This window comes from Columba livia, chromosome 1 (genome assembly GCF_036013475.1).
Source record: "Columba livia isolate bColLiv1 breed racing homer chromosome 1, bColLiv1.pat.W.v2, whole genome shotgun sequence".
Taxonomy (NCBI): domain Eukaryota; kingdom Metazoa; phylum Chordata; class Aves; order Columbiformes; family Columbidae; genus Columba; species Columba livia.
In genome coordinates, this window is record NC_088602.1 from 168,289,743 (window position 1) to 168,300,508 (window position 10,766).

The following is a 10,766-nucleotide window of genomic DNA, read 5'->3' on the forward strand; positions in this document are numbered from 1 at the left end:
TGTAGCAGACTAGCATAATCTTTTATAATCTTCTATAGAAAGCTGGATATAAGAGCAACTGGAGTGATTTCATAAAGGGACATTTGCTTTTGTTGAGTACACATCTCTGAAATCCTGCTCTCTCACTCCCTACCACTGAAAAAACAAATACGACTTTGCAATGTCTTTGTGGCAACACAAGACTAGTGATGGGCCATGCCTGTAAGCTGCCTTCAGCCACTCACACATTGTGCCACATGGGCAAGAGTCTTCTACCAAGTGGCATCTACCAGAATGTTCTCACTGACCAAGCACTGAAATGCTATGGGCATGTACGCAATACAAAATACACAAGCTCCAGAAATTTGTGGTTGTTCAGCTAAATAATAGCCATGTTGCATTTTCAAGTTGATGTCAGGACACAGAAGGGATGCTTTCTGTAAAAACTAACATGCTCTTTGCTCTAATATGCATACTCCCTGTTGTGTAGAAGCATTTTACATACGCAAGATAAAAATACACAGGTATAAAAATATCTCCTGGACACATTAGGGAGGGTGGACTGAAGCTCCATTCAGAGTCCTTGGATTACACGACAAGTTCCCTAGTCCGCACCCCGACTATAACAGAAAACAATATCTTTGCACAACCTTCAAAAATGAAGCTTAATAAGTCTTGTATCCCATAAAGTAAAACCACCTCATCCCACCATTAACAGGCAATAAAATATTTCAAAGCAGCTCTACAAAAATATAAATTAGAATATGCCAACTGGCTTCTCATCTGTGGAAGAAGATACCAGAACACAAATAAAAACTGTAATCATTAAAACTGTAAACATTGATTATAGACCAGGTACAGGAGTATCTAGAATCTCTCCTGCAGATCTGAAGTGCCTATTCCCTTCTGCCATCAGTCTTTTCCAGAATTGCCCGTTTTCAGCCGCTCCTGTCTACAAATTAAAGAGTTTAATGTCCCTAACCTCCACGTTTCATGGCCTGAAAACGTACTATAGAGTTAGAAGGGAGTCCAAGCTTCAAGAAATAAAAATCCTCTATCAATTCTTTTTTTATTTATGACGAACTACTTCAACTCTTATCCCTTTTCAGATTATAGAAAACCATGACTGACATTCTTCTTTTTTTACAAACTGCCGTGTAGCAAAGGGAGACAGAGATTGCTATAGTGTCAATGCAATTTCTGAACACATCACACAATCTTTTGTAATATGTCAAAAGCATAAACAAAAACAATCCATGTGTCATAGTCTACAAAAGGTATCAGGTTTTATAGCATAATAACACATGACAGCTCTCTTAATACTTTTGATAATTCAGTAATTATGTAAATATATTTGAATTTGATTACACAGACACATATACCATTAAATTTTGAGCCGAATTCCAACTGTTTGACATGTGAACACAGCAACATGAAAACCTTTAGACTGAACTCAGGTATCTGTTTTCATACTGCTGGGCTAAGGCCTCTGCTCACCGCAGTCATGTGTGACGAAAAGTGACTTAAGTTACACTTTTGATTGCCTAATCCTCAGTTCGAACCTGTAGGACATAGGGATGCCTCAAGGCTGATCTAAGCTTCAACCACCTGCTCCCTCTCATGGGCAGGGAGATCCAGACCATCGTTTTATCCTCTTCAGCAGAGCCCTGTGCTGAGGTGAGAGAGCAGGAACATGAGGAACAACGGGAAGCTGGATGGCGAGATCCACCTTGGAGACCATCAGTCAAGAGGACTCTCCACACATACTCCATCCAGTAAGGCAGCTCCACCTCTCCTTTGCCCATGGATGAGCACAAAGGCACCAGTGCAAAAGCTCAGGATTTGGTTTTTCAAAACGGTAGATGTGAATAATGAAGTAGGAGATGCATAATATAATTAAAGTATAAACTTCAGACTAAAGAACTGGGGGAGGGGAGTGGCAGAAAAAATTAAGATTAACCAAAAGTGCTGAAATCCAAATATTCACATGTTTGTATCAACTACTTTCTTCCTATTACCACCTCTTTAGGAGTACCTGACTTGTAAGGATTTCCTACATTCGTGATAAACTAAAGTAATACTTCGAGGTGATTACTATTTTTTAACTAGCTCCCTCACCCTCTTAGTTATGTCATCACTGCATCAGGATCAACATAACAGGGTTTTAACCAGAACAGGCTGTGGTAGCTGAAATAAGATATTCTAGAAATAAGATTTATAAAAATGTGACACATCAGCCCCTAGCAATAGCAACAATACCCGATATAGCTTCTGTATAATGCATGAACACAGGATTACTTCCATGAATCAACAGTTTTGCATTAAAGTACAAAATCATCATCATATGCAGATAACTGAAAGTAAAGATTGGTTAGAAAACAAGAAATGTTATTTTACATTGAGTATTTGTACCTCCAGTGATGCAATGAGATTATGAAGGTCAAATAACAATCCTGTTACTTAAGTTACATAACTCAAAATGGGGTGCATGTCAATGTAGGAACATGGAAAGACAGACGACTGGTGTTTTGTATTTATTCACTGCTTCTAATTCTGATAGTTTCTTGTACAGAACTTCTGTTCTAAACTGCTTTTGCAAAAGAAATTTTCTTACACAAAGTCTAAGTTCGTATACCATAAGGCAAGAAAGACATTTTTTAAAACAAATTCTATGCTATGCTCTGCAGATAAAAGGGATTCTTCTCTTGCGAAAGTCCCAGAATAGACTGACAAACTCAGACACCAGGGAGCAGCAAACTGGGAAATCACACCCCACTCTGACCAAGCCACTGTCCTTCCTCAGTTGGTGTATCCTGACTGCTACTGGGCATGTACCAAGTCTTCAGGTACCATACATGGACAATGCTGCACCACACCAAGAGTCAGTGTGATAGCTTTACTTGTGAAAATAACTAGGAAACTGCTCAAAAATAAAGCAGCTTCCCAATTTTCTCTTTACTGGAGTGGTCTTTGGCACACATAATAACAAAGAAAATACAGTCAACTGTTTAAACAGGAAAAATTGCTGTTTCGGGGGATATGACCTGCTCTTTAGCTTACATTTTAAATTGCATTTATTTTTTTTAATGAACATTACCAAAACTCTTATTACAGAGTATAGTCCTGCAGCACTATCCTTAAATATCAAAACCAAAAGATTTCAACAAAATTTTTGATCTAAGAAGGTCGCTTGCTTGTATATCTAGTAGAACATGGCATATTTAATGAAGTATAGTTCAAAGGGAAACTTAAAACTCTACAGCCAAGCTTTCTAGATTAGGACTGCCTAATGTTAGTTTCCTATCTCCACAACTGGGCTTTCGCAGAGAATATCAACCATACTAATGCTTCCTCTAAAGGCACCTTTCCCTTTGAAAACTACATACTTAATCATAAAGTTTAAAGTCTAATTTTTAGGCCACGAAGATATAATATACTGGTCTCAAGCTTTTCTGTTCCATATTTCATTTTCTCTGAATTTTAGCCAATTAATTGGTCAACACAAATGAATCAAGAAGTAAATAAAATCACATTAAAAGGTGGCATCTTCAGCAAGAGTCCATGGAGCTTCTATCAGTGTTGCGTATCCCATGGCTGTGATAGCAACAGGGGGATGGTTACTACCTTCAGAAAGGTATGTCGGGGCTGCTCAAATTCTGCTTCACTGCAGTTAAAACTGAATGTACTCCGTCACTTGTCCTTCTTCCTAGTATCCAGGAATATTACTCCTGACAAAGTACATGAGACATGATCTTCAGTGTGTGCAGTCAATAAAATCAGTGGTGCCATGACAATTTACACTAGCTGAGAACCTTGTTCAAGATCTCTGAGAGCAAGCCCTGGGGGTACATGATGCTTTCTTCTCCTGCCCTATGCTTCCTCATGCAGATCATCACTGCAGAGCTATCGCTTAGTCCCAGACAGCTCTGTGAAGAACAAAAATGGTGACAGCAAGCCTTAGAAAGACAGCAAGAATGGGCACAGACAAACGCTAGAGGTGAAAAGGATGAATTTCATCCAGATCAACCCCAAAGATTATCCAGCGCTGATTTGTGGATGCTTATGAAATGAACATGATGTGGACAGCACTACATAAATAGATATTATTACTGTGCTGTGATCACAACCAACACATACGCAAAGTGTTTGAAGGACAAGTATGGAGCTGTCTGGTGGTGTGTTGAGATGGCTGGGTGCAGACAGCAGTTTGGAAGTGCTCAAGTCACGGCACCACACGATGTCCCCAAAATCAGCACCTTGTACTAAGGCAAAGGGCCTGTTAATTTTTCACACAGGTCATAAAGATACTCTTTCCAACAACAAAAATTAGAATCAAGAGAATTCAAGCAGAAAATGACAGTCATAACAGTTAGTGCTTTTCCCATAATTTCATGCTTAAAGAAGTGCAACTTTGCAGTATTCAGACAATACTAAAGATTTATTCCCATTTTGCTTAAGTATGTAAAAATCTCATGGACAGTCAATTAATTAAATTAATAAGCAGTGGGCAAACCACTAGGAAAAGGCTAGTGCAACAGATTTTTAAACCTGTGAGTACCTGTTAAACTTGATACTTTAACTGCGAGTTTTTAAATGAAGTTTAGAAGTATTTTCATAATGTGCCTCATGTAGAGCCAGTCTTTGCTTCCGAGATACCTGAACTGGGCATATCATGGATAAGGATTGAGAAGACTCAAAAAAGTCTATAGAAATGCTTGAATTCTAGTTTCTTGCTCATTTTAGGAGCAGGAACACTACCACATTCAGATTTTAAAGAAAACTAATAACTTGCTTTCAGTTTTGTAATGGCTTCAGTAAAAATACAAATGAATCATACAATACTTGCCTTAAATTTTCCTGAAGTATTTTTCTGTGTAACAATTCACTACAATAATCCACTTACCTCTGTGGTGCTTTATAAATATTAGTACAGAATGTTAAAGTTCTATGTATTTTTATCATAGAATAATAATGCAGGTGTTTCACAAACCAACTGGGTACTCATTAATAATAAGCTTTCCAGGTGACTGCATTATTAACAAAGTAACACTTTTCCTAGATTTTAGAATTACCTCTGAAAACACACCTGGAAAATAAAGGCATTAACAAAGTATGGCAATGGTGTAACAGCTCTTTGATTATAGGATCCCGAAGGAGATAATTAGACAGTTTTCAGTTATCTTAAATTTTAATCATTTTAACTCTTTGCAAACTGACATTTACTCAGCATATTTATTTATGCAATAAGTGACATTATCTAAAACTTTATGACACAGTAAGAAGTTGCTAGATTATTTCTACAAGCACTTTTAAAGAATCTATTTAAAATGATGAGAACCTTAGCATCAATTTCAATGGGGTAAGATGAAGCCTAAAACCAGACAGATAATCATGCATTACAGCAGTAAAACTTTATAATTAAAATTACTCCTATTATACGTGTATACGCACATACATATACACATACATTTTATTATTATATAACAAATCTTGATGAACACCAAAATTGATTTAGCATTTTCCTATGTTAGGAATAATTACACTCAGCCATTTTTGTGGCTTACCAATTTACCAGTGGCTTTTACTGTCATTCACAATACTTCGAAACAAAAAGATACTCTGTGTAATAGTGTTCTTCACTGAGCAGATACATGAAGAAAGAAATTATCTTAAGTATATCCTCAGTAAAAAAGACATATATTCTTATTGACATCTTTACAAAAGCTTTACTTTACAGTGTGCAGAACCAGCCAAGGCAGCATACAGGCAAATACGCAGAAGCCTTGAAGGTCTTACTCCACTCTGCAGTCTGGAGGACCAGTCAACTAAATGAAGAGTTTATATGATCATCCACAGTCAAACAAACAAAACAAGTATTTATCACTTTCATGTTTCACCATGTTTAAATGTACTGAAAAACAAAACGTTTTTTCTCCACTGTGGAGAAGCACTTTCTGGAAAAAAACTACTTCAGCAATTAAACAGTTAGCTAAAATCTTCTGTCAAACAGACAACTCCCTGTTGACTTAATCTGCTATTACTAAATTTACCATTTTTTCAGCATCAGAACTTAAGATATTCTAAACAACAGAAAAACCTCTTTGGATGTTTGCTCACTGCAGGAATCAGGGGCAGAAGGAAGAATTAAAAAAAGAACAATTACATTTAACAAACCTCATACAAATCACCTTGGATTTCCTGCATCAAGAAACTGGAAAAACGTAAGCGAAGAGATATATCTTTGCTTAACACATCCCAGTTCCATGTTTCTAGAAAGAGCAAACTCCAAAGGCAAAAGTCTGGGAGAAAAAACTTCGATCTCAAGCTTCCTAAGGCTTTTTTTCCCCACCAGACATTTATTGTGAGCACTTCTAATATGCAAACAGCATGTGTGGTACATTTAGGAAAAGCAGGATGGTTACAATTACTGAGTTCTGTACCAGCTGGAATTTCCAAATTATTTTCCCAAAGGAAAGCTGCCCTTCTTTTTCATAGATTACCAAGGATCACACGCAAGTCTTGGAAACAAGTCATTATATGAATATCTACAAGGGGAAAAATAGTACAAATCTTAACTGTCCAAAGAGTGAACATGTCCCAGTGCTACAGATAACTTTATAATGTTGAGCCAGTACCCTCAAGTGATAGAACATCCAGAGACTTTAGAAGATCCTCAGATACACTGTCCTTGCTCATTAGCTCTTCTCTTGATCAAGTTCCATTTCAGCCACTTGACTTTAACCCAATCTCAGTTCATGTACATACTGGGATTTGAGCCCTAATGAAAAATAGGCAAATGCTGGTTATTGTCATTACACTGAAAACACAGCAGCCTGTATGTTCTTGCGATTTCTCTAGAGGTATCACAAAGATACTATCAAACCCCACAGGAATGGGCCAAGAAAGGACTACTCAAATATCATCTGTTTTTAAGAAAGTAATTGCAAAGCTCTCCAAGATGTTTCTCAGTCAGCTGAGTTAGAAATATCCTACTAGAAGGAGGCTAAAGGCAGTAAGTAAGGAATGGAGGAAGACCAGAGATGGTCCTGAATTTTCTCCTTTGTGCTTGAACATTTCCATGACAAGTAAGAACCTGTTCCACTCTGTGACCCAAGGACAGATATAATCTCCAGAAGGTGTGCCAGCACTTCTCAACCCAGAATCGCTATTGTTTTACCAAGGAAGAACGGCTATCTCTCTGATGATTCTCCTTCGATTAAGGTTTGTTCATCACTAGCATCACTCCCTTATGCTAGACATAACAGCTAACATCTGCAGCTAACATGAAGTTGGGCACAAATGCCATTTACAATCTTGCAAGATATTTCACTTCAGGTAAATTCATTGAGGGGGTGACAAAGTCAAGGAAACCCTTTCATTTTGTCAACACTGTGCTCAAGCTTGTGAGAGTAAATCCAGCCCAAATTTGAGGGTTTTTTTTAAATGAGGAATCTTTGGGGAGAGGAAGAAATGTTTCCTACCTGACTGAAGACCTTTAGAAAAATCCTATTGCTCCAGAGTATGTAAACAGAAGGGCAAGGAAAAAACCAAAACGAACAAAAAAACTCCAGCATTAGGTATCTCCTGTTCTTCTCTCGGACTACTGATCAGTATATAACTCCATGTCAAAAGCAATATGATCACTGAAAGAAACTCTACCCAAAACACCCCACTGTCTTGACATGTAATCCATAAACCCAGACTATCTCTGAGAGCAGTTTAAACAAGGGAGCAGACTGATAGAATATAGAGGTAAACTGCTGGAAATAAGGCACATGAAGACCTACATCGTTGAATCTCAGTGCTCAAAATACTCAATTTAACACACTCAAACACTATCTAAATTATCACATCTTGAAGTTTTTCTCCTGAAAGGCAAAACATACAGAAAGACTATGGGTACAGACAGCAATCCAACTATGACAATGAAATGCTTTCCCTAGCTTGATTACTTTGTCAAAGACAGGTTTAGCTAAAGCACAACCCTTTGATACTTGGAACCAAGACTACTGTCTGTCAACAAACTGGCATAGTTGGCACATGGACTAAAAGATCAAGTACAAGCAGCCCTCTGTTATTGCCTACACAAAGGGAAAAAATACATTAGATTGTGAAGAGTGCTAGGCTGGTACAATTTTCTAAAGGTGTTATTCTCCAGATTTTGACTGTGATTCTTAAAAATAAGCTTGTAGCTCATCTAACTGTGAAGACAACATTGAAAATGTGAAATAGTATAAACCAACATGTTCCCAAATGTGAAAACAATTCCAAATCATATCTCTCGAGAGTAAAGCTGGCCAGCTCATCACGACGACTGTTGATTTGGAAGACTAATAAAAATCTTCAACATTTAGTAAGCAAACCACTGGATAACAGGACCATCAGGGAATAAGACCAGTCTTATAACTGCGCTTGATATCTGGCAAATGAATAAGATTGGACCCAGAATGATATCATTTACTCATCTCTCTGCTTTAACTTCCAGTCTGCATGCAGAGCAGGTCTCTCAGGACCACGAGCCAAGAGAGCTTATGTCCAAGGCTTGGCAGATTCTCAGTCTGCTCAAAGCAAGGTGGACGTTTACTATTGGTAAAGAATATTATTCATTATGCCTATCACTACCATTTAACAAATAAATACAAAGATCCTTACCAAAATGCCAGTTATTCAATGTCAAAACAAAGCAAAATCTGCATCTTACCAGTTGATGGAAATAAATTGAGCATTTCCAACATGGAATTCTGATTCCCACAACATTAAAATGTCTTGCCCTTGGAATGTAAGTCAAATCATGACTGACCTGGGTCACAGCTCACTCCTTAAGTTCCTCAGCAGCAAAACTCTTACCTAGAGCCGTTCTGCTCTATTTTCTTAGTTCAGCGCAGCCTTCTTTGACAGCAGCTTCATTGACAGCTCTGTTCCTTATTTTCACATCGTCTACCCTCCCTTTTTAACTCCATGTGCCCACTTCCAGTTAGAGGTGTTAGTTCCCCCCCCCAAGAAAAATGCTAAGAGAAAAAGCATTGAGCCCTTAGCTTTCTGAATTAATTTTGGGGTACTGCATTTAAATGCCTTCTAAGTAGAATGAATATGCATAGTATATTTTAATTTGCCTTCTTAACAGATAAATTTATCTCTTCCTGACTATCGCATCTCCTTTTTCTAGGAAAAAAAAAAAATATGAAAGGAGCTCACCAATATTACAAAAAGCAGCGCTTACTTTTAATACATCAGCAAGTTCTTCTAATTCTCATCTGTCAACCATTTGCACAAGTTCTTGAAATGGAACTTCTCACGTATGTAAGGTTAAGAGGGTCTGCAAGCAACTGCACCACCACAGCCTGTGTGAGTTACATACGCGTATCAAAAAGAACAGCTCTCTTAGTGAACAAGTGCCCCCAGACCAAAATTCATCAGGCAAAATCGCTCTCCATTCTTTTCAGAGTATCACTGAAATTTTTAGGGTGCCATCGGAATGGTATTTCAACTCATTATGGTAAGCAAACACCATAGCATCGAGGTTTTGTACTTGGCAAAGAAGTACCAACTTCACATGAAAGCTTACAATTTATACCCACATATATTCAGGAGAAATATGTCCCCATTATTACCTGACAGCCTTCCACTGAGGGTTTATTTTTTGTTTTTTCTTTTTTTTTTTCCTTGCAGATTATTATATTTTATATTTTGGCATATACAGAAGATGACACAAATATTCAAATGAGAAGTCACTATCTGTCGTGTCAGGGTCTAGTTTAACACTAGTTTGTGCCTTATTAACAGGATAAGTTAAAATGTTCTTTAAGGAACCATTACAACACGCTATGTCAGTAATCCTGTCACAGATGGACACTGTAGTTTTCCTCATCAATGCCGCTGCTGTCGAGAACAGTACGGAGCACACCTTGATTCCGTGCATGTGGGCACACATTGCCACCGCTTACAGAGAAGGAATTTTGCAAGGCAAATGGCAACATGCATCAGTCCACATGCTAAAAATGCTCAGGAAAAGCGTAACTGCACGTGTGCAGCAAATTGAGTTCCAAACGAAATTCTCAGGTACCATTTTTTCTCTCCCAATACCAACACTGCCTTCTCACCACAAGGGAAAACAACTGCTCATTAAGATGTATTTTTCAAACATGAGCCTTTTCTGAGATACCGAACCATATACCGTCATTCTGGTCTCTACACACTTCTGCTTTTCATCTCCCACCACCCCCCCTTTTTTTTTAAACAACCGTAGCACTCGGCTCAACTAGCGTTCCTGAAATAACCGAAAGGACAAATAGTGGTGCCTTGAAGCAGACACCTCGCTGGACAAGTTTTAGACCAGGGCACATCACGGCCAAGTTCAATGATCTCAGAAAGCAGAGGTTTGCAACGCGAATACTGACACAGCCGCCCCGACAGCAGCGGCTGCAGGCTCCGTGCGCCGTGAGACCGCTCTCCCGCTGCGGCACACGAGGTGGCTTCCCACCTTCTCCCTCGCCCCCGAGATTAATCCCGGCTCGGACACAGAAGGAGGGCGCACACCGGGGCAGGCAGGGCTGCCCGGGGCGCATTCCTCCCCCTACCACTCCGGCCAGGTGAAAACTCACCAGCCGAGACCACCGGCTCCGTCAGGCAGCCGACACTCCTGCCGCCCCGCTGCCCACCACTGCCGCGCCGACCCCCGCCCGCCCCGGGAGCGCGGCGCCCCGCAGCGCCGCCGGGCGGGAGCCTCCGCCGCCGCACGCCCCAGCGCCGGTGAAGGGAGAACCGGCGAGGCAAGGGCTGACATAATC

The 10,766-nt window shown here is 39.3% G+C and overlaps 1 protein-coding gene across 23 annotated transcripts in view; it reads right to left on the minus strand.

Moving 5' to 3' along the window:
* Positions 1-10,766, minus strand: part of ANKS1B (ankyrin repeat and sterile alpha motif domain containing 1B) — a 436,519-nt gene that overhangs the window by 83,386 nt on the left and 342,367 nt on the right. For 2 of the 23 annotated variants that reach the window (XM_065043939.1, XM_065043914.1), the window contains exon 1: positions 10,581-10,711. The exons of the other annotated variants lie outside the window; for them this stretch is intronic. The gene's annotated coding sequence lies outside the window, so the exon portion shown is untranslated. Of the gene's footprint in view, positions 1-10,580; positions 10,712-10,766 lie in introns of those variants that run through there. 23 annotated transcript variants of the gene reach the window in all.